The following is a 26,265-nucleotide window of genomic DNA, read 5'->3' as shown; positions in this document are numbered from 1 at the left end:
CCAGCCTTGCTCGGAGAGACTGCAGGCAACAGCGCACTGCAAGAGAGCTCGTGACAGAGTCCAGAGAGGCGTGTCAGGGGTGTCATGCTCCCAGCCTTGCTCGGAGAGACTGCAGGCAACAGCGCACTGCAAGAGAGCTCGTGACAGAGTCCAGAGAGGCGTGTCAGGGGTGTCATGCTCCCAGCCTTGCTCGGAGAGACTGCAGGCAACAGCGCACTGCAAGAGAGCTCGTGACAGAGTCCAGAGAGGCGTGTCAGGGGTGTCATGCTCCCAGCCTTGTTCGGAGAGACTGCAGGCAACAGCTCATTGCAAGAGAGCTCGTGACAGAGTCCAGAGAGGCGTGTCAGGGGTATAATGCTCCCAGCCTTGCTCGGAGAGACTGCAGGCAACAGCGCACTGCAAGAGAGCTCGTGACAGAGTCCAGAGAGGCGTGTCAGGGGTGTCATGCTCCCAGCCTTGCTCGGAGAGACTGCAGGCAACAGCGCACTGCAAGAGAGCTCGTGACAGAGTCCAGAGAGGCGTGTCAGGGGTGTCATGCTCCCAGCCTTGCTCGGAGAGACTGCAGGCAACAGCTCACTGCAAGAGAGCTCGTGACAGAGTCCAGAGAGGCGTGTCAGGGGTATAATGCTCCCAGCCTTGCTCGGAGAGACTGCAGGCAACAGCGCACTGCAAGAGAGCTCGTGACAGAGTCCAGAGAGGCGTGTCAGGGGTGTCATGCTCCCAGCCTTGCTCGGAGAGACTGCAGGCAACAGCGCACTGCAAGAGAGCTCGTGACAGAGTCCAGAGAGGCGTGTCAGGGGTGTCATGCTCCCAGCCTTGCTCGGAGAGACTGCAGGCAACAGCGCACTGCAAGAGAGCTCGTGACAGAGTCCAGAGAGGCGTGTCAGGGGTGTCATGCTCCCAGCCTTGCTCGGAGAGACTGCAGGCAACAGCGCACTGCAAGAGAGCTCGTGACAGAGTCCAGAGAGGCGTGTCAGGGGTGTCATGCTCCCAGCCTTGCTCGGAGAGACTGCAGGCAACAGCGCACTGCAAGAGAGCTCGTGACAGAGTCCAGAGAGGCGTGTCAGGGGTGTCATGCTCCCAGCCTTGCTCGGAGAGACTGCAGGCAACAGCTCACTGCAAGAGAGCTCGTGAAAGAGTCCAGAGAGGCGTGTCAGGGGTATAATGCTCCCAGCCTTGCTCGGAGAGACTGCAGGCAACAGCGCACTGCAAGAGAGCTCGTGACAGAGTCCAGAGAGGCGTGTCAGGGGTGTCATGCTCCCAGCCTTGCTCGGAGAGACTGCAGGCAACAGCGCACTGCAAGAGAGCTCGTGACAGAGTCCAGAGAGGCGTGTCAGGGGTGTCATGCTCCCAGCCTTGCTCGGAGAGACTGCAGGCAACAGCGCACTGCAAGAGAGCTCGTGACAGAGTCCAGAGAGGCGTGTCAGGGGTGTCATGCTCCCAGCCTTGCTCGGAGAGACTGCAGGCAACAGCTCACTGCAAGAGAGCTCGTGAAAGAGTCCAGAGAGGCGTGTCAGGGGTATAATGCTCCCAGCCTTGCTCGGAGAGACTGCAGGCAACAGCGCACTGCAAGAGAGCTCGTGACAGAGTCCAGAGAGGCGTGTCAGGGGTGTCATGCTCCCAGCCTTGCTCGGAGAGACTGCAGGCAACAGCGCACTGCAAGAGAGCTCGTGACAGAGTCCAGAGAGGCGTGTCAGGGGTGTCATGCTCCCAGCCTTGTTTGGAGAGACAGCAGGCAACAGCGCACTGCAAGAGAGCTCGTGACAGAGTCCAGAGAGGCGTGTCAGGGGTGTCATGCTCCCAGCCTTGTTTGGAGAGACTGCAGGCAACAGCGCACTGCAAGAGAGCTCGTGACAGAGTCCAGAGAGGCGTGTCAGGGGTGTCATGCTCCCAGCCTTGTTTGGAGAGACTGCAGGCAACAGCGCACTGCAAGAGAGCTCGTGACAGAGTCCAGAGAGGCGTGTCAGGGGTGTCATGCTCCCAGCCTTGCTCGGAGAGACTGCAGGCAACAGCGCACTGCAAGAGAGCTCGTGACAGAGTCCAGAGAGGCGTGTCAGGGGTGTCATGCTCCCAGCCTTGCTCGGAGAGACTGCAGGCAACAGCTCACTGCAAGAGAGCTCGTGACAGAGTCCAGAGAGGCGTGTCAGGGGTGTCATGATCCCAGCCTTGTTTGGAGAGACTGCAGGCAACAGCGCACTGCAAGAGAGCTCGTGACAGAGTCCAGAGAGGCGTGTCAGGGGTGTCATGCTCCCAGCCTTGCTCGGAGAGACTGCAGGCAACAGCGCACTGCAAGAGAGCTCGTGACAGAGTCCAGAGAGGCGTGTCAGGGGTGTCATGCTCCCAGCCTCGCTCGGAGAGACTGCAGGCAACAGCGCACTGCAAGAGAGCTCGTGACAGAGTCCAGAGAGGCGTGTCAGGGGTGTCATGCTCCCAGCCTTGCTCGGAGAGACTGCGGGCAACAGCGCACTGCAAGAGAGCTCGTGACAGAGACCAGAGAGGCGTGTCAGGGGTGTCATGCTCCCAGCCTCGCTCGGAGAGACTGCAGGCAACAGCGCACTGCAAGAGAGCTCGTGACAGAGTCCAGAGAGGCGTGTCAGGGGTGTCATGCTCCCAGCCTCGCTCGGAGAGACTGCAGGCAACAGCGCACTGCAAGAGAGCTCGTGACAGAGTCCAGAGAGGCGTGTCAGGGGTGTCATGCTCCCAGCCTCGCTCGGAGAGACTGCAGGCAACAGCGCACTGCAAGAGAGCTCGTGACAGAGTCCAGAGAGGCGTGTCAGGGGTGTCATGCTCCCAGCCTTGCTCGGAGAGACTGCAGGCAACAGCGCACTGCAAGAGAGCTCGTGACAGAGTCGAGAGAGGCGTGTCAGGGGTGTCATGCTCCCAGCCTTGTTTGGAGAGACTGCAGGCAACAGCGCACTGCAAGAGAGCTCGTGACAGAGTCCAGAGAGGCGTGTTAGGGGTGTCATGCTCCCAGCCTTGCTCGGAGAGACTGCGGGCAACAGCGCACTGCAAGAGAGCTCGTGACAGAGTCCAGAGAGGCGTGTCAGGGGTGTCATGCTCCCAGCCTTGCTCGGAGAGACTGCGGGCAACAGCTCACTGCAATAGAGCTCGTGACAGAGTCCAGAGAGGCGTGTCAGGGGTGTCATGCTCCCAGCCTTGTTTGGAGAGACTGCAGGCAACAGCGCACTGCAAGAGAGCTCGTGACAGAGTCCAGAGAGGCGTGTCAGGGGTGTCATGCTCCCAGCCTTGCTCGGAGAGACTGCGGGCAACAGCTCACTGCAATAGAGCTCGTGACAGATTCCAGAGAGGCGTGTCAGGGGTGTCATGCTCCCAGCCTTGCTCGGAGAGACTGCAGGCAACAGCGCACTGCAAGAGAGCTCGTGACAGAGTCCAGAGAGGCGTGTCAGGGGTGTAATGCTCCCAGCCTTGCTCGGAGAGACTGCGGGCAACAGCTCACTGCAATAGAGCTCGTGACAGAGTCCAGAGAGGCGTGTCAGGGGTGTCATGCTCCCAGCCTTGTTTGGAGAGACTGCAGGCAACAGCGCACTGCAAGAGAGCTCGTGACAGAGTCCAGAGAGGCGTGTCAGGGGTGTCATGCTCCCAGCCTTGCTCGGAGAGACTGCAGGCAACAGCGCACTGCAAGAGAGCTCGTGACAGAGTCCAGAGAGACGTGTCAGGGGTGTCATGCTCCCAGCCTTGCTCGGAGAGACTGCAGGCAACAGCGCACTGCAAGAGAGCTCGTGACAGAGTCCAGAGAGGCGTGTCAGGGGTGTCATGCTCCCAGCCTTGCTCGGAGAGACTGCAGGCAACAGCGCACTGCAAGAGAGCTCGTGACAGAGTCCAGAGAGGCGTGTCAGGGGTGTCATGCTCCCAGCCTTGCTCGGAGAGACTGCAGGCAACAGCATACTGCAAGAGAGCTCGTGACAGAGTCCAGAGAGGCGTGTCAGGGGTGTCATGCTCCCAGCCTTGCTCGGAGAGACTGCGGGCAACAGCGCACTGCAAGAGAGCTCGTGACAGAGTCCAGAGAGGCGTGTCAGGGGTGTCATGCTCCCAGCCTTGCTCGGAGAGACTGCAGGCAACAGCGCACTGCAAGAGAGCTCGTGACAGAGTCCAGAGAGGCGTGTCAGGGGTGTCATGCTCCCAGCCTTGCTCGGAGAGACTGCAGGCAACAGCGCACTGCAAGAGAGCTCGTGACAGAGTCCAGAGAGGCGTGTCAGGGGTGTCATGCTCCCAGCCTTGCTCGGAGAGACTGCGGGCAACAGCGCACTGCAAGAGAGCTCGTGACAGAGTCCAGAGAGGCGTGTCAGGGGTGTCATGCTCCCAGCCTTGCTCGGAGAGACTGCAGGCAACAGCGCACTGCAAGAGAGCTCGTGACAGAGTCCAGAGAGGCGTGTCAGGGGTGTCATGCTCCCAGCCTTGCTCGGAGAGACTGCGGGCAACAGCGCACTGCAAGAGAGCTCGTGACAGAGTCCAGAGAGGCGTGTCAGGGTGTCATGCTCCCAGCCTTGCTCGGAGAGACTGCGGGCAACAGCTCACTGCAATAGAGCTCGTGACAGAGTCCAGAGAGGCGTGTCAGGGGTGTCATGCTCCCAGCCTTGCTCGGAGAGACTGCAGGCAACAGCGCACTGCAAGAGAGCTCGTGACAGAGTCCAGAGAGGCGTGTCAGGGGTGTCATGCTCCCAGCCTTGCTCGGAGAGACTGCAGGCAACAGCGCACTGCAAGAGTGCTCGTGACAGAGTCCAGAGAGGCGTGTCAGGGGTGTAATGCTCCCAGCCTTGCTCGGAGAGACTGCAGGCAACAGCGCACTGCAAGAGAGCTCGTGACAGAGTCCAGAGAGGCGTGTCAGGGGTGTCATGCTCCCAGCCTTGCTCGGAGAGACTGCAGGCAACAGCGCACTGCAAGAGAGCTCGTGACAGAGTCCAGAGAGGCGTGTCAGGTGTGTCATGCTCCCAGCCTTGCTCGGAGAGTCTGCAGGCAACAGCGCACTGCAAGAGAGCTCGTGACAGAGTCCAGAGAGGCGTGTCAGGGGTGTCATGCTCCCAGCCTTGCTCGGAGAGACTGCAGGCAAAAGCGCACTGCAAGAGAGCTCGTGACAGAGTCCAGAGAGGCGTGTCAGGGGTGTCATGCTCCCAGCCTTGTTTGGAGAGACTGCAGGCAACAGCGCACTGCAAGAGAGCTCGTGACAGAGTCCAGAGAGGCGTGTCAGGGGTGTCATGCTCCCAGCCTTGCTCGGAGAGACTGCAGGCAACAGCGCACTGCAAGAGAGCTCGTGACAGAGTCCAGAGAGGCGTTTCTTGGGTGTCATGCTCCCAGCCTTGCTCGGAGAGACTGCAGGCAACAGCGCACAGCAAGAGAGCTCGTGACAGAGTCCAGAGAGGCGTGTCAGGGGTGTCATGCTCCCAGCCTTGCTCGGAGAGACTGCAGGCAACAGCGCACTGCAAGAGAGCTCGTGACAGAGTCCAGAGAGGCGTTTCTTGGGTGTCATGCTCCCAGCCTTGCTCGGAGAGACTGCAGGCAACAGCGCACAGCAAGAGAGCTCGTGACAGAGTCCAGAGAGGCGTGTCAGGGGTGTCATGCTCCCAGCCTTGCTCGGAGAGACTGCGGGCAACAGCGCACTGCAAGAGAGCTCGTGACAGAGTCCAGAGAGGCGTGTCAGGGGTGTCATGCTCCCAGCCTTGCTCGGAGAGACTGCAGGCAACAGCGCACTGCAAGAGAGCTCGTGACAGAGTCCAGAGAGGCGTGTCAGGGGTGCCATGCTCCCAGCCTTGCTCGGAGAGACTGCAGGCAACAGCGCACTGCAAGAGAGCTCGTGACAGAGTCCAGAGAGGCGTGTCAGGGGTGTCATGCTCCCAGCCTTGCTCGGAGAGACTGCAGGCAACAGCTCACTGCAAGAGAGCTCGTGACAGAGTCCAGAGAGGCGTGTCAGGGGTATAATGCTCCCAGCCTTGCTCGGAGAGACTGCAGGCAACAGCGCACTGCAAGAGAGCTCGTGACAGAGTCCAGAGAGGCGTGTCAGGGGTGTCATGCTCCCAGCCTTGCTCGGAGAGACTGCAGGCAACAGCGCACTGCAAGAGAGCTCGTGACAGAGTCCAGAGAGGCGTGTCAGGGGTGTCATGCTCCCAGCCTTGTTTGGAGAGACAGCAGGCAACAGCGCACTGCAAGAGAGCTCGTGACAGAGTCCAGAGAGGCGTGTCAGGGGTGTCATGCTCCCAGCCTTGTTTGGAGAGACTGCAGGCAACAGCGCACTGCAAGAGAGCTCGTGACAGAGTCCAGAGAGGCGTGTCAGGGGTGTCATGCTCCCAGCCTTGTTTGGAGAGACTGCAGGCAACAGCGCACTGCAAGAGAGCTCGTGCCAGAGTCCAGAGAGGCGTGTCAGGGGTGTCATGCTCCCAGCCTTGCTCGGAGAGACTGCAGGCAACAGCGCACTGCAAGAGAGCTCGTGACAGAGTCCAGAGAGGCGTGTCAGGGGTGTCATGCTCCCAGCCTTGCTCGGAGAGACTGCAGGCAACAGCGCACTGCAAGAGAGCTCGTGACAGAGTCCAGAGAGGCGTGTCAGGGGTGTCATGCTCCCAGCCTTGCTCGGAGAGACTGCAGGCAACAGCTCACTGCAAGAGAGCTCGTGACAGAGTCCAGAGAGGCGTGTCAGGGGTGTCATGCTCCCAGCCTTGTTTGGAGAGACTGCAGGCAACAGCGCACTGCAAGAGAGCTCGTGACAGAGTCCAGAGAGGCGTGTCAGGGGTGTTATGCTCCCAGCCTTGTTTGGAGAGACTGCAGGCAACAGCTCACTGCAAGAGAGCTCGTGACAGAGTCCAGAGAGGCGTGTCAGGGTGTCATGCTCCCAGCCTTGTTTGGAGAGACTGCAGGCAACAGCGCACTGCAAGAGAGCTCGTGGCAGAGTCCAGAGAGGCGTGTCAGGGGTGTCATGCTCCCAGCCTTGCTCGGAGAGACTGCAGGCAACAGCTCACTGCAAGAGAGCTCGTGACAGAGTCCAGAGAGGCGTGTCAGGGGTGTAATGCTCCCAGCCTTGTTTGGAGAGACTGCAGGCAACAGCGCACTGCAAGAGAGCTCGTGACAGAGTCCAGAGAGGCGTGTCAGGGTGTCATGCTCCCAGCCTTGTTTGGAGAGACTGCAGGCAACAGCGCACTGCAAGAGAGCTCGTGGCAGAGTCCAGAGAGGCGTGTCAGGGGTGTCATGCTCCCAGCCTTGCTCGGAGAGACTGCAGGCAACAGCGCACTGCAAGAGAGCTCGTGACAGAGTCCAGAGAGGCGTGTCAGGGGTGTAATGCTCCCAGCCTTGTTTGGAGAGACTGCAGGCAACAGCTCACTGCAAGAGAGCTCGTGACAGAGTCCAGAGAGGCGTGTCAGGGTGTCATGCTCCCAGCCTTGTTTGGAGAGACTGCAGGCAACAGCTCACTGCAAGAGAGCTCGTGACAGAGTCCAGAGAGGCGTGTCAGGGTGTCATGCTCCCAGCCTTGTTTGGAGAGACTGCAGGCAACAGCTCACTGCAAGAGAGCTCGTGACAGAGTCCAGAGAGGCGTGTCAGGGGTGTAATGCTCCCAGCCTTGTTTGGAGAGACTGCAGGCAACAGCGCACTGCAAGAGAGCTCGTGGCAGAGTCCAGAGAGGCGTGTCAGGGGTGTCATGCTCCCAGCCTTGCTCGGAGAGACTGCAGGCAACAGCTCACTGCAAGAGAGCTCGTGACAGAGTCCAGAGAGGCGTGTCAGGGTGTCATGCTCCCAGCCTTGCTCGGAGAGACTGCAGCCAACAGCGCACTGCAAGAGAGCTCGTGACAGAGTCCAGAGAGGCGTGGTAGGGGTGTAATGCTCCCAGCCTTGTTTGGAGAGACTGAAGGCAACAGCTCACTGCAAGAGAGCTCGTGACAGAGTCCAGAGAGGCGTGTCAGGGGTGTAATGCTCCCAGCCTTGTTTGGAGAGACTGCAGGCAACAGCTCACTGCAAGAGAGCTCGTGACAGAGTCCAGAGAGGCGTGTCAGGATGTCATGCTCCCAGCCTTGCTCGGAGAGACTGCAGGCAACAGCGCACTGCAAGAGAGCTCATGACAGAGTCCAGAGAGGCGTGTCAGGGGTGTCATGCTCCCAGCCTTGCTCGGAGAGACTGCGGGCAACAGCGCACTGCAAGAGAGCTCATGACAGAGTCCAGAGAGGCGTGTCAGGGGTGTCATGCTCCCAGCCTTGCTCGGAGAGACTGCAGGCAACAGCGCACTGCAAGAGAGCTCGTGACAGAGTCCAGAGAGGCGTGTCAGGGGTGTAATGCTCCCAGCCTTGTTTGGAGAGACTGCAGGCAACAGCTCACTGCAAGAGAGCTCGTGACAGAGTCCAGAGAGGCGTGTCAGGGGTGTCATGCTCCCAGCCTTGCTCGGAGAGACTGCGGGCAACAGCGCACTGCAAGAGAGCTCGTGACAGAGTCCAGAGAGGCGTGTCAGGGGTGTCATGCTCCCAGCCTTGCTCGGAGAGACTGCAGGCAACAGCGCACTGCAAGAGAGCTCGTGACAGAGTCCAGAGAGGCGTGTCAGGGGTGTCATGCTCCCAGCCTTGCTCGGAGAGACTGCAGGCAACAGCTCACTGCAAGAGAGCTCGTGACAGAGTCCAGAGAGGCGTGTCAGGGGTGTCATGCTCCCAGCCTTGCTCGGAGAGACTGCAGGCAACAGCGCACTGCAAGAGAGCTCGTGACAGAGTCCAGAGAGGCGTGTCAGGGGTGTCATGCTCCCAGCCTTGCTCGGAGAGACTGCAGGCAACAGCGCACTGCAAGAGAGCTCGTGACAGAGTCCAGAGAGGCGTGTCAGGGGTGTCATGCTCCCAGCCTTGTTTGGAGAGACTGCAGGCAACAGCGCACTGCAAGAGAGCTCGTGACAGAGTCCAGAGAGGCGTGTCAGGGGTGTCATGCTCCCAGCCTTGCTCGGAGAGACTGCGGGCAACAGCGCACTGCAAGAGAGCTCGTGACAGAGTCCAGAGAGGCGTGTCAGGGTGTCATGCTCCCAGCCTTGCTCGGAGAGACTGCAGGCAACAGCGCACTGCAAGAGAGCTCGTGACAGAGTCCAGTGAGGCGTGTCAGGGGTGTCATGCTCCCAGCCTTGCTCGGAGAGACTGCAGGCAACAGCGCACTGCAAGAGAGCTCGTGACAGAGTACAGAGAGGCGTGTCAGGGGTGTCATGCTCCCAGCCTTGCTCGGAGAGACTGCAGGCAACAGCGCACTGCAAGAGAGCTCGTGACAGAGTCCAGAGAGGCGTGTCAGGGGTGTCAAGCTCCCAGCCTTGCTCGGAGAGACTGCAGGCAACAGCGCACTGCAAGAGAGCTCGTGACAGAGTCCAGAGAGGCGTGTCAGGGGTGTCATGCTCCCAGCCTTGCTCGGAGAGACTGCAGGCAACAGCGCACTGCAAGAGAGCTCGTGACAGAGTCCAGAGAGGCGTGTCAGGGGTGTCATGCTCCCAGCCTTGCTCGGAGAGACTGCAGGCAACAGCGCACTGCAAGAGAGCTCGTGACAGAGTCCAGAGAGGCGTGTCATGTGGTGTCATGCTCCCAGCCTTGCTCGGAGAGACTGCAGGCAACAGCGCACTGCAAGAGAGCTCGTGACAGAGTCCAGAGAGGCGTGTCAGTGGTGTCATGCTCCCAGCCTTGCTCGGAGAGACTGCAGGCAACAGCGCACTGCAAGAGAGCTCGTGACAGAGTCCAGAGAGGCGTGTCAGTGGTGTCATGCTCCCAGCCTTGCTCGGAGAGACTGCAGGCAACAGCGCACTGCAAGAGAGCTCGTGACAGAGTCCAGAGAGGCGTGTCAGTGGTGTCATGCTCCCAGCCTTGCTCGGAGAGACTGCAGGCAACAGCGCACTGCAAGAGAGCTCGTGACAGAGTCCAGAGAGGCGTGTCAGGGTGTCATGCTCCCAGCCTTGTTTGGAGAGACTGCAGGCAACAGCGCACTGCAAGAGAGCTCGTGACAGAGTCCAGAGAGGCGTGTCAGGGGTGTAATGCTCCCAGCCTTGCTCGGAGAGACTGCGGGCAACAGCGCACTGCAAGAGAGCTCGTGACAGAGTCCAGAGAGGCGTGTCAGGGGTGTCATGCTCCCAGCCTTGCTCGGAGAGACTGCAGGCAACAGCGCACTGCAAGAGAGCTCGTGACAGAGTCCAGAGAGGCGTGTCAGGGGTGTCATGCTCCCAGCCTTGCTCGGAGAGACTGCGGGCAACAGCGCACTGCAAGATAGCTCGTGACAGAGTCCAGAGAGGCGTGTCAGGGGTGTAATGCTCCCAGCCTTGCTCGGAGAGACTGCAGGCAACAGCGCACTGCAAGAGAGCTCGTGACAGAGTCCAGAGAGGCGTGTCAGGGTGTCATGCTCCCAGCCTTGTTTGGAGAGACTGCAGGCAACAGCGCACTGCAAGAGAGCTCGTGACAGAGTCCAGAGAGGCGTGTCAGGGGTGTCATGCTCCCAGCCTTGCTCGGAGAGACTGCAGGCAACAGCGCACTGCAAGAGAGCTCGTGACAGAGTCCAGAGAGGCGTGTCAGGGTGTCATGCTCCCAGCCTTGTTTGGAGAGACTGCAGGCAACAGCGCACTGCAAGAGAGCTCGTGACAGAGTCCAGAGAGGCGTGTCAGGGGTGTAATGCTCCCAGCCTTGCTCGGAGAGACTGCGGGCAACAGCGCACTGCAAGAGAGCTCGTGACAAAGTCCAGAGAGGCGTGTCAGGGGTGTCATGCTCCCAGCCTTGCTCGGAGAGACTGCAGGCAACAGCTCACTGCAAGAGAGCTCGTGACAGAGTCCAGAGAGGCGTGTCAGGGGTGTCATGCTCCCAGCCTTGCTCGGAGAGACTGCGGGCAACAGCGCACTGCAAGAGAGCTCGTGACAGAGTCCAGAGAGGCGTGTCAGGGGTGTAATGCTCCCAGCCTTGCTCGGAGAGACTGCAGGCAACAGCGCACTGCAAGAGAGCTCGTGACAGAGTCCAGAGAGGCGTGTCAGGGGTGTCATGCTCCCAGCCTTGCTCGGAGAGACTGCAGGCAACAGCGCACTGCAAGAGAGCTCGTGACAGAGTCCAGAGAGGCGTGTCAGGGGTGTCATGCTCCCAGCCTTGCTCGGAGAGACTGCGGGCAACAGCGCACTGCAAGAGAGCTCGTGGCAGAGTCCAGAGAGGCGTGTCAGGGGTGTCATGCTCCCAGCCTTGCTCGGAGAGACTGCAGGCAACAGCGCACTGCAAGAGAGCTCGTGACAGAGTCCAGAGAGGCGTGTCAGGGGTGTAATGCTCCCAGCCTTGCTCGGAGAGACTGCAGGCAACAGCGCACTGCAAGAGAGCTCGTGACAGAGTCCAGAGAGGCGTGTCAGGGGTGTAATGCTCCCAGCCTTGCTCGGAGAGACTGCAGGCAACAGCTCACTGCAAGAGAGCTCGTGACAGAGTCCAGAGAGGCGTGTCAGGGGTGTAATGCTCCCAGCCTTGTTTGGAGAGACTGCAGGCAACAGATCACTGCAAGAGAGCTCGTGACAGAGTCCAGAGAGGCGTGTCAGGGGTGTCATGCTCCCAGCCTTGCTCGGAGAGACTGCGGGCAACAGCGCACTGCAAGAGAGCTCGTGGCAGAGTCCAGAGAGGCGTGTCAGGGGTGTAATGCTCCCAGCCTTGCTCGGAGAGACTGCAGGCAACAGCTCACTGCAAGATAGCTCGTGACAGAGTCCAGAGAGGCGTATCAGGGGTGTCATGCTCCCAGCCTTGCTCGGAGAAACTGCGGGCAACAGCGCACTGCAAGAGAGCTCGTGGCAGAGTCCAGAGAGGCGTGTCAGGGGTGTAATGCTCCCAGCCTTGCTCGGAGAGACTGCAGACAACAGCTCACTGCAAGATAGCTCGTGACAGAGTCCAGAGAGGCGTGTCAGGGGTGTCATGCTCCCAGCCTTGCTCGGAGAGACTGCAGGCAACAGCGCACTGCAAGAGAGCTCGTGACAGAGTCCAGAGAGGTGTGTCAGGGGTGTCATGCTCCCAGCCTTGCTCGGAGAGACTGCAGGCAACAGCGCACTGCAAGAGAGCTCGTGACAGAGTCCAGAGAGGCGTGTCAGGGGTGTCATGCTCCCAGCCTTGCTCGGAGAGACTGCAGGCAACAGCGCACTGCAAGAGAGCTCGTGACAGAGTCCAGAGAGGCGTGTCAAGGGTGTCATGCTCCCAGCCTTGCTCGGAGAGACTGCGGGCAACAGCGCACTGCAAGATAGCTCGTGACATGGTCCAGAGAGGCGTGTCAGGGGTGTCATGCTCCCAGCCTTGCTCGGAGAGACTGCAGGCAACAGCGCACTGCAAGAGAGCTCGTGACAGAGTCCAGAGAGGCGTGTCAGGGGTGTCATGCTCCCAGCCTTGCTCGGAGAGACTGCGGGCAACAGCGCACTGCAAGAGAGCTCGTGACAGAGTCCAGAGAGGCGTGTCAGGGGTGTAATGCTCCCAGCCTTGCTCGGAGAGACTGCGGGCAACAGCGCACTGCAAGATAGCTCGTGACAGAGTCCAGAGAGGCGTGTCAGGGGTGTCATGCTCCCAGCCTTGCTCGGAGAGACTGCAGGCAACAGCGCACTGCAGGAGAGCTCGTGACAGAGTCCAGAGAGGCGTGTCAGGGGTGTAATGCTCCCAGCCTTGCTCGGAGAGACTGCGGGCAACAGCGCACTGCAAGATAGATCGTGACAGAGTCCAGAGAGGCGTGTCAGGGGTGTCATGCTCCCAGCCTTGCTCGGAGAGACTGCGGGCAACAGCGCAATGCAAGAGAGCTCGTGACAGAGTCCAGAGAGGCGTGTCAAGGGTGTCATGCTCCCAGCTTGCTCGGACAGACTGCAAACAACAGCGCACTGCAAGATAGCTCGTGACAGAGTCCAAAGAGGCGTGTCAGGGGTGTCATGCTCCCAGCCTTGCTCGGAGAGACTGCAGGCAACAGCGCACTGCAAGAGAGCTCGTGACAGAGTCCAGAGAGGCGTGTCAGGGGTGTCATGCTCCCAGCCTTGCTCGGAGAGACTGCGGGCAACAGCGCACTGCAAGAGAGCTCGTGACAGAGTCCAGAGAGGCGTGTCAGGGGTGTAATGCTCCCAGCCTTGCTCGGAGAGACTGCAGGCAACAGCGCACTGCAAGAGAGCTCGTGACAGAGTCCAGAGAGGCGTGTCAGGGTGTCATGCTCCCAGCCTTGCTCGGAGAGACTGCAGGCAACAGCGCACTGCAAGAGAGCTCGTGACAGAGTCCAGAGAGGCGTGTCAGGGGTGTAATGCTCCCAGCCTTGTTTGGAGAGACTGCAGGCAACAGCTCACTGCAAGAGAGCTCGTGACAGAGTCCAGAGAGGCGTGTCAGGGGTGTCATGCTCCCAGCCTTGCTCGGAGAGACTGCAGGCAACAGCTCACTGCAAGAGAGCTCGTGACAGAGTCCAGAGAGGCGTGTCAGGGTGTCATGCTCCCAGCCTTGTTTGGAGAGACTGCAGGCAACAGCTCACTGCAAGAGAGCTCGTGACAGAGTCCAGAGAGGCGTGTCAGGGTGTCATGCTCCCAGCCTTGTTTGGAGAGACTGCAGGCAACAGCTCACTGCAAGAGAGCTCGTGACAGAGTCCAGAGAGGCGTGTCAGGGTGTCATGCTCCCAGCCTTGTTTGGAGAGACTGCAGGCAACAGCTCACTGCAAGAGAGCTCGTGACAGAGTCCAGAGAGGCGTGTCAGGGTGTCATGCTCCCAGCCTTGTTTGGAGAGACTGCAGGCAACAGCTCACTGCAAGAGAGCTCGTGACAGAGTCCACAGAGGCGTGTCAGGGGTGTCATGCTCCCAGCCTTGCTCGGAGAGACTGCAGGCAACAGCTCACTGCAAGAGAGCTCGTGGCAGAGTCCAGAGAGGCGTGTCAGGGGTGTCATGCTCCCAGCCTTGCTCGGAGAGACTGCAGGCAACAGCTCACTGCAAGAGAGCTCGTGGCAGAGTCCAGAGAGGCGTGTCAGGGGTGTCATGCTCCCAGCCTTGCTCGGAGAGACTGCAGGCAACAGCTCACTGCAAGAGAGCTCGTGGCAGAGTCCAGAGAGGCGTGTCAGGGGTGTCATGCTCCCAGCCTTGCTCGGAGAGACTGCAGGCAACAGCTCACTGCAAGAGAGCTCGTGGCAGATTCCAGAGAGGCGTGTCAGGGGTGTCATGCTCCCAGCCTTGCTCGGAGAGACTGCAGGCAACAGCTCACTGCAAGAGAGCTCGTGGCAGAGTCCAGAGAGGCGTGTCAGGGGTGTCATGCTCCCAGCCTTGCTCGGAGAGACTGCAGGCAACAGCTCACTGCAAGAGAGCTCGTGGCAGAGTCGAGAGAGTCGTGTCAGGGGTGTCATGCTCCTAGCCTTGCTCGGAGAGACTGCAGGCAACAGCTCACTGCAAGAGAGCTCGTGACAGAGTCCAGAGAGGCGTGTCAGGGGTGTCATGCTCCCAGCCTTGCTCGGAGAGACTGCAGGCAACAGCTCACTGCAAGAGAGCTCGTGACAGAGTCCAGAGAGGCGTGTCAGGGGTGTCATGCTCCCAGCCTTGCTTGGAGAGACTGCAGGCAACAGCTCACTGCAAGAGAGCTCGTGGCAGAGTCCAGAGAGGCGTGTCAGCGGTGTCATGCTCCCAGCCTTGCTCGGAGAGACTGCAGGCAACAGCTCACTGCAAGAGAGCTCGTGGCAGAGTCCAGAGAGACGTGTCAGGGGTGTCATGCTCCCAGCCTTGCTCGGTGAGACTGCAGGCAACAGCTCACTGCAAGAGAGCTCGTGGCAGAGTCCAGAGAGGCGTGTCAGGGGTGTCATGCTCCCAGCCTTGCTCGGAGAGACTGCAGGCAACAGCTCACTGCAAGAGAGCTCGTGGCAGAGTCCAGAGAGGCGTGTCAGGGGTGTCATGCTCCCAGCCTTGCTCGGAGAGACTGCAGGCAACAGCTCACTGCAAGAGAGCTCGTGACAGAGTCCAGAGAGGCGTGTCAGGGGTGTAATGCTCCCAGCCTTGTTTGGAGAGACTGCAGGCAACAGCGCACTGCAAGAGTGCTCGTGACAGAGTCCAGAGAGGCGTGCCAGGGTGTCATGCTCCCAGCCTTGTTTGGAGAGACTGCAGGCAACAGCGCACTGCAAGATAGCTCGTGGCAGAGTCCAGAGAGGCGTGTCAGGGTGTCATGCTCCCAGCCTTGCTCGGAGAGACTGCAGGCAACAGCTCACTGCAAGAGAGCTCGTGGCAGAGTCCAGAGAGGCGTGTCAGGGGTGTCATGCTCCCAGCCTTGCTCGGAGAGACTGCAGGCAACAGCTCACTGCAAGAGAGCTCGTGACAGAGTCCAGAGAGGCGTGTCAGGGGTGTCATGCTCCCAGCCTTGCTCGGAGAGACTGCAGGCAACAGCGCACTGCAAGAGAGCTCGTGACAGAGTCCAGAGAGGCGTGTCAGGGGTGTAATGCTCCCAGCCTTGTTTAAAGAGACTGCAGGCAACAGCTCACTGCAAGAGAGCTCGTGACAGAGTCCAGAGAGGCGTGTCAGGGGTGTCTGTTCCCAGCCTTGCTCGGAGAGACTGCAGGCAACAGCTCACTGCAAGAGAGCTCGTGACAGAGTCCAGAGAGGCGTGTCAGGGGTGTCATGCTCCCAGCCTTGCTCGGAGAGACTGCAGGCAACAGCTCACTGCAAGAGAGCTCGTGACAGAGTCCAGAGAGGCGTGTCAGGGGTGTCATGCTCCCAGCCTTGCTCGGAGAGACTGCAGGCAACAGCTCACTGCAAGAGAGCTCGTGACAGAGTCCAGAGAGGCGTGTCAGGGGTGTCATGCTCCCAGCCTTGCTCGGAGAGACTGCAGGCAACAGCGCACTGCAAGAGAGCTCGTGACAAAGTCCAGAGAGGCGTGTCAGGGGTGTCATGCTCCCAGCCTTGCTCGGAGAGACTGCAGGCAACAGCGCACTGCAAGAGAGCTCGTGACAGAGTCCAGAGAGGCGTGTCAGGGGTGTCATGCTCCCAGCCTTGCTCGGAGAGACTGCGGGCAACAGCGCACTGCAAGAGAGCTCGTGACAGAGTCCAGAGAGGCGTGTCAGGGGTGTAATGCTCCCAGCCTTGTTTGGAGAGACTGCAGGCAACAGCTCACTGCAAGAGAGCTCGTGACAGAGTCCAGAGAGGCGTGTCAGGGGTGTAATGCTCCCAGCCTTGCTCGGAGATACTGCAGGCAACAGCGCACTGCAAGAGAGCTCGTGACAGAGTCCAGAGAGGCGTGTCAGGGTGTCATGCTCCCAGCCTTGCTCGGAGAGACTGCAGGCAACAGCGCACTGCAAGAGAGCTCGTGAAAGAGTCCAGAGAAGCGTGTCAGGGTGTCATGCTCCCAGCCTTGCTCGGAGAGACTGCAGGCAACAGCGCACTGCAAGAGAGCTCGTGACAGAGTCCAGAGAGGCGTGTCAGGGTGTCATGCTCCCAGCCTTGCTCGGAGATACTGCGGGCAACAGCGCACTGCAAGAGAGCTCGTGACAGAGTCCAGAGAGGCGTGTCAGGGGTGTAATGCTCCCAGCCTTGCTCGGAGATACTGCAGGCAACAGCGCACTGCAAGAGAGCTCGTGACAGAGTCCAGAGAGGCGTGTCAGGGTGTCATGCTCCCAGCCTTGCTCGGAGAGACTGCAGGCAACAGCGCACTGCAAGAGAGCTCGTAAAAGAGTCCAGAGAGGCGTGTCAGGGGTGTAATGCTCCCAGCCTTGTTTGGAGAGACTGCAGGCAACAGCTCACTGCAAGAGAGCTCGTGACAGAGTCCAGAGAGGCGTGTCAGGGGTGTAATGCTCCCAGCCTTGTTTGGAGAGACTGCAGGCAACAGCTCACTGCAAGAGAGCTCGTGACAGAGTCCAGAGAGGCGTGTCAGGGTGTCATGCTCCCAGCCTTGTTTGGAGAGACTGCAGGCAACAGCTCACTGCAAGAGAGCTCGTGACAGAGTCCAGAGAGGCGTGTCAGGGTGTCATGCTCCCAGCCTTGTTTGGAGAGACTGCAGGCAACAGCTCACTGCAAGAGAGCTCGTGACAGAGTCCAGAGAGGCGTGTCAGGGTGTCATGCTCCCAGCCTTGTTTGGAGAGACTGCAGGCAACAGCTCACTGCAAGAGAGCTCGTGACAGAGTCCAGAGAGGCGTGTCAGGGGTGTAATGCTCCCAGCCTTGCTCGGAGAGACTGCAGGCAACAGCTCACTGCAAGAGAGCTCGTGGCAGAGTCCAGATAGGCGTGTCAGGGGTGTCATGCTCCCAGCCTTGCTCGGAGAGACTGCAGGCAACAGCTCACTGCAAGAGAGCTCGTGACAGAGTCCAGAGAGGCGTGTCAGGGGTGTCATGCTCCCAGCCTTGCTCGGAGAGACTGCAGGCAACAGCTCACTGCAAGAGAGCTCGTGGCAGAGTCCAGAGAGGCGTTTCAGCGGTGTCATGCTCCCAGCCTTGCTCGGAGAGACTGCAGGCAACAGCTCACTGCAAGAGAGCTCGTGGCAGAGTCCAGAGAGACGTGTCAGGGGTGTCATGCTCCCAGCCTTGCTCGGAGAGACTGCAGGCAACAGCTCACTGCAAGAGAGCTCGTGGCAGAGTCCAGAGAGGCGTGTCAGGGGTGTCATGCTCCCAGCCTTGCTCGGAGAGACTGCAGGCAAAAGCTCACTGCAAGAGAGCTCGTGACAGAGTCCAGAGAGGCGTGTCAGGGTGTCATGCTCCCAGCCTTGCTCGGAGAGACTGCAGGCAACAGCTCACTGCAAGAGAGCTCGTGACAGAGTCCAGAGAGGCGTGTCAGGGGTGTCATGCTCCCAGCCTTGCTCGGAGAGACTGCAGGCAACAGCTCACTGCAAGAGAGCTCGTGACAGAGTCCAGAGAGGCGTGTCAGGGTGTCATGCTCCCAGCCTTGCTCGGAGAGACTGCGGGCAACAGCGCACTGCAAGAGAGCTCGTGACAGAGTCCAGAGAGGCGTGTCAGGGGTGTCATGCTCCCAGCCTTGCTCGGAGAGACTGCGGGCAACAGCGCACTGCAAGAGAGCTCGTGACAGAGTCCAGAGAGGCGTGTCAGGGGTGTAATGCTCCCAGCCTTGCTCGGAGAGACTGCAGGCAACAGCGCACTGCAAGAGAGCTCGTGACAGAGTCCAGAGAGGCGTGTCAGGGGTGTCATGCTCCAAGCCTTGCTCGGAGAGACTGCAGGCAACAGCGCACTGCAAGAGAGCTCGTGACAGAGTCCAGAGAGGCGTGTCAGGGGTGTCATGCTCCCAGCCTTGCTCGGAGAGACTGCAGGCAACAGCGCACTGCAAGAGAGCTCGTGACAGAGTCCAGAGAGGCGTGTCAGGGGTGTCATGCTCCCAGCCTTGCTCGGAGAGACTGCAGGCAACAGCGCACTGCAAGAGAGCTCGTGACAGAGTCCAGAGAGGCGTGTCAGGGGTGTCATGCTCCCAGCCTTGCTCGGAGAGACTGCAGGCAACAGCGCACTGCAAGAGAGCTCGTGACAGAGTCCAGAGAGGCGTGTCAGGGGTGTCATGCTCCCAGCCTTGCTCGGAGAGACTGCAGGCAACAGCTCACTGCAAGAGAGCTCGTGACAGAGTCCAGAGAGGCGTGTCAGGGGTGTAATGCTCCCAGCCTTGTTTGGAGAGACTGCAGGCAACAGATCACTGCAAGAGAGCTCGTGACAGAGTCCAGAGAGGCGTGTCAGGGGTGTCATGCTCCCAGCCTTGCTCGGAGAGACTGCGGGCAACAGCGCACTGCAAGAGAGCTCGTGGCAGAGTCCAGAGAGGCGTGTCAGGGGTGTAATGCTCCCAGCCTTGCTCGGAGAGACTGCAGGCAACAGCTCACTGCAAGATAGCTCGTAACAGCGTCCAGAGAGGCGTGTCAGGGGTGTCATGCTCCCAGCCTTGCTCGGAGAGACTGCGGGCAACAGCGCACTGCAAGAGAGCTCGTGGCAGAGTCCAGAGAGGCGTGTCAGGGGTGTAATGCTCCCAGCCTTGCTCGGAGAGACTGCAGACAACAGCTCACTGCAAGATAGCTCGTGACAGAGTCCAGAGAGGCGTGTCAGGGGTGTCATGCTCCCAGCCTTGCTCGGAGAGACTGCAGGCAACAGCGCACTGCAAGAGAGCTCGTGACAGAGTCCAGAGAGGCGTGTCAGGGGTGTCATGCTCCCAGCCTTGCTCGGAGAGACTACAGGCAACAGCGCACTGCAAGAGAGCTCGTGACAGAGTCCAGAGAGGCGTGTCAGGGGTGTCATGCTCCCAGCCTTGCTCGGAGAGACTGCAGGCAACAGCGCACTGCAAGAGAGCTCGTGACAGAGTCCAGAGAGGCGTGTCAAGGGTGTCATGCTCCCAGCCTTGCTCGGAGAGACTGCGGGCAACAGCGCACTGCAAGATAGCTCGTGACAGAGTCCAGAGAGGCGTGTCAGGGGTGTCATGCTCCCAGCCTTGCTCGGAGAGACTGCAGGCAACAGCGCACTGCAAGAGAGCTCGTGACAGAGTCCAGAGAGGCGTGTCAGGGGTGTCATGCTCCCAGCCTTGCTCGGAGAGACTGCGGGCAACAGCGCACTGCAAGAGAGCTCGTGACAGAGTCCAGAGAGGCGTGTCAGGGGTGTAATGCTCCCAGCCTTGCTCGGAGAGACTGCGGGCAACAGCGCACTGCAAGATAGCTCGTGACAGAGTCCAGAGAGGCGTGTCAGGGGTGTCATGCTCCCAGCCTTGCTCGGAGAGACTGCAGGCAACAGCGCACTGCAGGAGAGCTCGTGACAGAGTCCAGAGAGGCGTGTCAGGGGTGTAATGCTCCCAGCCTTGCTCGGAGAGACTGCGGGCAACAGCGCACTGCAAGATAGATCGTGACAGAGTCCAGAGAGGCGTGTCAGGGGTGTCATGCTCCCAGCCTTGCTCGGAGAGACTGCGGGCAACAGCGCAATGCAAGAGAGCTCGTGACAGAGTCCAGAGAGGCGTGTCAAGGGTGTCATGCTCCCAGCCTTGCTCGGAGAGACTGCGGGCAACAGCGCACTGCAAGATAGCTCGTGACAGAGTCCAGAGAGGCGTGTCAGGGGTGTCATGCTCCCAGCCTTGCTCGGAGAGACTGCAGGCAACAGCGCACTGCAATAGAGCTCGTGACAGAGTCCAGAGAGGCGTGTCAGGGGTGTCATGCTCCCAGCCTTGCTCGGAGAGACTGCGGGCAACAGCGCACTGCAAGAGAGCTCGTGACAGAGTCCAGAGAGGCGTGTCAGGGGTGTAATGCTCCCAGCCTTGCTCGGAGAGACTGCAGGCAACAGCGCACTGCAAGAGAGCTCGTGACAGAGTCCAGAGAGGCGTGTCAGGGTGTCATGCTCCCAGCCTTGCTCGGAGAGACTGCAGGCAACAGCGCACTGCAAGAGAGCTCGTGACAGAGTCCAGAGAAGCGTGTCAGGGGTGTAATGCTCCCAGCCTTGTTTGGAGAGACTGCAGGCAACAGCTCACTGCAAGAGAGCTCGTGACAGAGTCCAGAGAGGCGTGTCAGGGGTGTCATGCTCCCAGCCTTGCTCGGAGAGACTGCAGGCAACAGCTCACTGCAAGAGAGCTCGTGACAGAGTCCAGAGAGGCGTGTCAGGGTGTCATGCTCCCAGCCTTGTTTGGAGAGACTGCAGGCAACAGCTCACTGCAAGAGAGCTCGTGACAGAGTCCAGAGAGGCGTGTCAGGGTGTCATGCTCCCAGCCTTGTTTGGAGAGACTGCAGGCAACAGCTCACTGCAAGAGAGCTCGTGACAGAGTCCAGAGAGGCGTGTCAGGGTGTCATGCTCCCAGCCTTGTTTGGAGAGACTGCAGGCAACAGCTTACTGCAAGAGAGCTCGTGACAGAGTCCAGAGAGGCGTGTCAGGGTGTCATGCTCCCAGCCTTGTTTGGAGAGACTGCAGGCAACAGCTCACTGCAAGAGAGCTCGTGACAGAGTCCACAGAGGCGTTTCAGGGGTGTCATGCTCCCAGCCTTGCTCGGAGAGACTGCAGGCAACAGCTCACTGCAAGAGAGCTCGTGGCAGAGTCCAGAGAGGCGTGTCAGGGGTGTCATGCTCCCAGCCTTGCTCGGAGAGACTGCAGGCAACAGCTCACTGCAAGAGAGCTCGTGGCAGAGTCCAGAGAGGCGTGTCAGGGGTGTCATGCTCCCAGCCTTGCTCGGAGAGACTGCAGGCAACAGCTCACTGCAAGATAGCTCGTGACAGAGTCCAGAGAGGCGTGTCAGGGGTGTAATGCTCCCAGCCTTGTTTGGAGAGACTGCAGGCAACAGCGCACTGCAAGAGAGCTCGTGGCAGAGTCCAGAGAGGCGTGTCAGGGGTGTCATGCTCCCAGCCTTGCTCGGAGAGACTGCAGGCAACAGCTCACTGCAAGAGAGCTCGTGGCAGAGTCCAGAGAGGCGTGTCAGGGGTGTCATGCTCCTAGCCTTGCTCGGAGAGACTGCAGGCAACAGCTCACTGCAAGAGAGCTCGTGACAGAGTCCAGAGAGGCGTGTCAGGGGTGTCATGCTCCCAGCCTTGCTCGGAGAGACTGCAGGCAACAGCTCACTGCAAGAGAGCTCGTGACAGAGTCCAGAGAGGCGTGTCAGGGTGTCATGCTCCCAGCCTTGTTTGGAGAGACTGCAGGCAACAGCTCACTGCAAGAGAGCTCGTGACAGAGTCCACAGAGGCGTGTCAGGGGTGTCATGCTCCCAGCCTTGCTCGGAGAGACTGCAGGCAACAGCTCACTGCAAGAGAGCTCGTGACAGAGTCCAGAGAGGCGTGTCAGGGGTGTCATGCTCCCAGCCTTGCTCGGAGAGACTGCAGGCAACAGCTCACTGCAAGAGAGCTCGTGGCAGAGTCCAGAGAGGCGTGTCAGGGGTGTCATGCTCCTAGCCTTGCTCGGAGAGACTGCAGGCAACAGCTCACTGCAGGAGAGCTCGTGACAGAGTCCAGAGAGGCGTGTCAGGGGTGTCATGCTCCCAGCCTTGCTCGGAGAGACTGCAGGCAACAGCTCACTGCAAGAGAGCTCGTGACAGAGTCCAGAGAGGCGTGTCAGGGTGTCATGCTCCCAGCCTTGTTTGGAGAGACTGCAGGCAACAGCTCACTGCAAGAGAGCTCGTGACAGAGTCCACAGAGGCGTGTCAGGGGTGTCATGCTCCCAGCCTTGCTCGGAGAGACTGCAGGCAACAGCTCACTGCAAGAGAGCTCGTGGCAGAGTCCAGAGAGGCGTGTCAGGGGTGTCATGCTCCCAGCCTTGCTCGGAGAGACTGCAGGCAACAGCTCACTGCAAGATAGCTCGTGACAGAGTCCAGAGAGGCGTGTCAGGGGTGTAATGCTCCCAGCCTTGTTTGGAGAGACTGCAGGCAACAGCGCACTGCAAGAGAGCTCGTGGCAGAGTCCAGAGAGGCGTGTCAGGGGTGTCATGCTCCCAGCCTTGCTCGGAGAGACTGCAGGCAACAGCTCACTGCAAGAGAGCTCGTGGCAGAGTCCAGAGAGGCGTGTCAGGGGTGTCATGCTCCTAGCCTTGCTCGGAGAGACTGCAGGCAACAGCTCACTGCAAGAGAGCTCGTGACAGAGTCCAGAGAGGCGTGTCAGGGGTGTCATGCTCCCAGCCTTGCTCGGAGAGACTGCAGGCAACAGCTCACTGCAAGAGAGCTCGTGACAGAGTCCAGAGAGGCGTGTCAGGGGTGTCATGCTCCCAGCCTTGCTTGGAGAGACTGCAGGCAACAGCTCACTGCAAGAGAGCTCGTGGCAGAGTCCAGAGAGGCGTGTCAGGGGTGTCATGCTCCCAGCCTTGCTCGGAGAGACTGCAGGCAACAGCGCACTGCAAGAGAGCTCGTGACAGAGTCCAGAGAGGCGTGTCAGCGGTGTCATGCTCCCAGCCTTGCTCGGAGAGACTGCAGGCAACAGCTCACTGCAAGAGAGCTCGTGGCAGAGTCCAGAGAGACGTGTCAGGGGTGTCATGCTCCCAGCCTTGCTCGGAGAGACTGCAGGCAACAGCTCACTGCAAGAGAGCTCGTGGCAGAGTCCAGAGAGGCGTGTCAGGGGTGTCATGCTCCCAGCCTTGCTCGGAGAGACTGCAGGCAACAGCGCACTGCAAGAGAGCTCGTGACAGAGTCCAGAGAGGCGTGTCAGGGGTGTCATGCTCCCAGCCTTGCTCGGAGAGACTGCAGGCAACAGCTCACTGCAAGAGAGCTCGTGACAGAGTCCAGAGAGGCGTGTCAGGGGTGTAATGCTCCCAGCCTTGTTTGGAGAGACTGCAGGCAACAGCGCACTGCAAGAGTGCTCGTGACAGAGTCCAGAGAGGCGTGTCAGGGTGTCATGCACCCAGCCTTGTTTGGAGAGACTGCAGGCAACAGCGCACTGCAAGATAGCTCGTGGCAGAGTCCAGAGAGGCGTGTCAGGGTGTCATGCTCCCAGCCTTGCTCGGAGAGACTGCAAACAACAGCTCACTGCAAGAGAGCTCGTGGCAGAGTCCAGAGAGGCGTGTCAGGGGTGTCATGCTCCCAGCCTTGCTCGGAGAGACTGCAGGCAACAGCTCACTGCAAGAGAGCTCGTGACAGAGTCCAGAGAGGCGTGTCAGGGGTGTTATGCTCCCAGCCTTGCTCGGAGAGACTGCAGGCAACAGCGCACTGCAAGAGAGCTCGTGACAGAGTCCAGAGAGGCGTGTCAGGGGTGTAATGCTCCCAGCCTTGTTTAAAGAGACTGCAGGCAACAGCTCACTGCAAGAGAGCTCGTGACAGAGTCCAGAGAGGCGTGTCAGGGTGTCATGCTCCCAGCCTTGTTTGGAGAGACTGCAGGCAACAGCTCACTGCAAGAGAGCTCGTGACAGAGTCCAGAGAGGCGTGTCAGGGGTGTAATGCTCCCAGCCTTGTTTGGAGAGACTGCAGGCAACAGCGCACTGCAAGAGAGCTCGTGGCAGAGTCCAGAGAGGCGTGTCAGGGTGTCATGCTCCCAGCCTTGTTTGGAGAGACTGCAGGCAACAGCTCACTGCAAGAGAGCTCGTGACAGAGTCCAGAGAGGCGTGTCAGGGGTGTAATGCTCCCAGCCTTGCTCGGAGAGACTGAAGGCAACAGCGCACTGCAAGAGAGCTCGTGGCAGAGTCCAGAGAGGCGTGTCAGGGGTGTAATGCTCCCAGCCTTGCTCGGAGAGACTGCAGGCAACAGCTCACTGCAAGAGAGCTCGTGACAGAGTCCAGAGAGGCGTGTCAGGGGTGTAATGCTCCCAGCCTTGTTTGTAGAGACTGCAGGCAACAGCGCACTGCAAGAGAGCTCGTGACAGAGTCCAGAGAGGCGTGTCAGGGGTGTAATGCTCCCAGCCTTGTTTGGAGAGACTGCAGGCAACAGCGCACTGCAAGAGAGCTCGTGGCAGAGTCCAGAGAGGAGTGTCAGGGGTGTCATGCTCCCAGCCTTGCTCGGAGAGACTGCAGGCAACAGCTCACTGCAAGAGAGCTCGTGACAGAGTCCAGAGAGGCGTGTCAGGGGTGTAATGCTCCCAGCCTTGTTTAAAGAGACTGCAGGCAACAGCTCACTGCAAGAGAGCTCGTGACAGAGTCCAGAGAGGCGTGTCAGGGTGTCATGCTCCCAGCCTTGTTTGGAGAGACTGCAGGCAACAGCTCACTGCAAGAGAGCTCGTGACAGAGTCCAGAGAGGCGTGTCAGGGGTGTAATGCTCCCAGCCTTGTTTGGAGAGACTGCAGGCAACAGCGCACTGCAAGAGAGCTCGTGGCAGAGTCCAGAGAGGCGTGTCAGGGTGTCATGCTCCCAGCCTTGTTTGGAGAGACTGCAGGCAACAGCTCACTGCAAGAGAGCTCGTGACAGAGTCCAGAGAGGCGTGTCAGGGGTGTAATGCTCCCAGCCTTGCTCGGAGAGACTGCAGGCAACAGCGCACTGCAAGAGAGCTCGTGGCAGAGTCCAGAGAGGCGTGTCAGGGGTGTAATGCTCCCAGCCTTGCTCGGAGAGACTGCAGGCAACAGCTCACTGCAAGAGAGCTCGTGACAGAGTCCAGAGAGGCGTGTCAGGGGTGTAATGCTCCCAGCCTTGTTTGTAGAGACTGCAGGCAACAGCGCACTGCAAGAGAGCTCGTGACAGAGTCCAGAGAGGCGTGTCAGGGGTGTAATGCTCCCAGCCTTGTTTGGAGAGACTGCAGGCAACAGCGCACTGCAAGAGAGCTCGTGGCAGAGTCCAGAGAGGCGTGTCAGGGGTGTCATGCTCCCAGCCTTGCTCGGAGAGACTGCAGGCAACAGCTCACTGCAAGAGAGCTCGTGACAGAGTCCAGAGAGGCGTGTCAGGGGTGTAATGCTCCCAGCCTTGTTTAAAGAGACTGCAGGCAACAGCTCACTGCAAGAGAGCTCGTGACAGAGTCCAGAGAGGCGTGTCAGGGTGTCATGCTCCCAGCCTTGTTTGGAGAGACTGCAGGCAACAGCTCACTGCAAGAGAGCTCGTGACAGAGTCCAGAGAGGCGTGTCAGGGGTGTAATGCTCCCAGCCTTGTTTGGAGAGACTGCAGGCAACAGCGCACTGCAAGAGAGCTCGTGGCAGAGTCCAGAGAGGCGTGTCAGGGTGTCATGCTCCCAGCCTTGTTTGGAGAGACTGCAGGCAACAGCTCACTGCAAGAGAGCTCGTGACAGAGTCCAGAGAGGCGTGTCAGGGGTGTAATGCTCCCAGCCTTGCTCGGAGAGACTGCAGGCAACAGCGCACTGCAAGAGAGCTCGTGGCAGAGTCCAGAGAGGCGTGTCAGGGGTGTAATGCTCCCAGCCTTGCTCGGAGAGACTGCAGGCAACAGCTCACTGCAAGAGAGCTCGTGACAGAGTCCAGAGAGGCGTGTCAGGGGTGTAATGCTCCCAGCCTTGTTTGTAGAGACTGCAGGCAACAGCGCACTGCAAGAGAGCTCGTGACAGAGTCCAGAGAGGCGTGTCAGGGGTGTAATGCTCCCAGCCTTGTTTGGAGAGACTGCAGGCAACAGCGCACTGCAAGAGAGCTCGTGGCAGAGTCCAGAGAGGCGTGTCAGGGGTGTCATGCTCCCAGCCTTGTTTGGAGAGACTGCAGGCAACAGCTCACTGCAAGAGAGCTCGTGACAGAGTCCAGAGAGGCGTGTCAGGGGTGTAATGCTCCCAGCCTTGTTTGGAGAGACTGCAGGCAACAGCGCACTGCAAGAGAGCTCGTGGCAGAGTCCAGAGAGGCGTGTCAGGGGTGTCATGCTCCCAGCCTTGCTCGGAGAGACTGCAGGCAACAGCTCACTGCAAGAGAGCTCGTGACAGAGTCCAGAGAGGCGTGTCAGGGTGTCATGCTCCCAGCCTTGCTCGGAGAGACTGCAGGCAACAGCGCACTGAAAGAGAGCTCGTGACAGAGTCCAGAGAGGCGTGTCAGGGGTGTAATGCTCCCAGCCTTGTTTGGAGAGACTGCAGGCAA

The 26,265-nt window shown here is 59.7% G+C and overlaps 1 protein-coding gene across 2 annotated transcripts in view; it reads right to left on the bottom strand.

Moving 5' to 3' along the window:
• Positions 1-26,265, bottom strand: part of LOC134533332 (microtubule-associated protein tau) — a 735,916-nt gene that overhangs the window by 533,777 nt on the left and 175,874 nt on the right. The gene's annotated exons all lie outside the window — the stretch shown is intronic.

Source organism: Bacillus rossius, chromosome 6 (assembly GCF_032445375.1).
Source record: "Bacillus rossius redtenbacheri isolate Brsri chromosome 6, Brsri_v3, whole genome shotgun sequence".
NCBI classification, from domain to species: domain Eukaryota; kingdom Metazoa; phylum Arthropoda; class Insecta; order Phasmatodea; family Bacillidae; genus Bacillus; species Bacillus rossius.
Note: the sequence above shows the minus strand (reverse complement) of the source record. Positions and strands in the feature narration are given on the sequence as shown.